Genomic DNA, 908 nt, shown 5'->3' with positions numbered 1-908 from the left:
CACATTCTAGAACGACCTTTAAGTGCCTGGTTAGCTCTTAAAGTGCTTCTATGGTGATGTGAGAGGCAGAATGGAGGATACAGAGATTAAAAGCTTGGGTACTAAAGTTAGCCTTCCATGTGTTTATTCATCCATTTTTTAACAAGTGTTGAATGCCTGGCACCAATAAAGGGTAGCTGTTGCTTCTCCCATGAGCTGTGGAGTGGCCAGTTAAGCTCTGGGACTGCGCTTCCCAGGGATCATTCTTGCTTTGAGAGTGGCCCCCAAGCTCTGGCTAGTCCCATCTTCATTGACCAAAGCTGGCCTTTTGCAAAGTTCCTAAACATCATCATCAGAAGTTATCTTGAGGTCTCACTCCCAATCTGCATCCCCTATCCCCAATCCCACCTAGGCTGGGGGATGAGCAAAATATACCCATGATATATACGTCCCAAAGCCAAAGTAGAAAAGATGTGTGCCCTCAGCCCTTACCTACTGCTGTGGCTCCATAGGTTAGTCTCTACCAGCCTTTCCCAGGAGCAGTAGGTAAATACCTGGATTCTGGCCAGGGCCCCAGGGCTCCAGGTGGCTCCTTTGCTCCCAGGGTACCAGGAGCAGCCAAGGAGACTGGGAGCCACCCTGCACTGGGGTCTGTCTGCCGGCTGGATTCTGATGGACAGAGCCCTTGTTCTTGGAGGGACCAGTGGGTTGCCTCCCTCACTGCCCTCATGCTTGTTCAGTAGAATCTGAGAGGTCAGAGGCCAGGAAATGGTAGAGCTAGGACTTTTCTGAGAGTCCTTTCTAGATCAAATGTGTCATGGGGAAACTGAGACCCAAATACCAGAAGGGACTTACTGAGAGGCCTATGAAGAGTGCTGATAGGGCCACCTCTTGTCCCTCACAGGTCACAGATGTGGGCCCTCTTTGCA

Source organism: Bison bison, unplaced genomic scaffold (assembly GCF_000754665.1).
Source record: "Bison bison bison isolate TAMUID 2011002044 unplaced genomic scaffold, Bison_UMD1.0 scf7180017863466, whole genome shotgun sequence".
NCBI classification, from domain to species: Eukaryota; Metazoa; Chordata; class Mammalia; order Artiodactyla; family Bovidae; genus Bison; species Bison bison.
The sequence above is the reverse complement of the archived record's forward strand: the minus strand, read 5'-3'. Positions refer to the sequence as shown.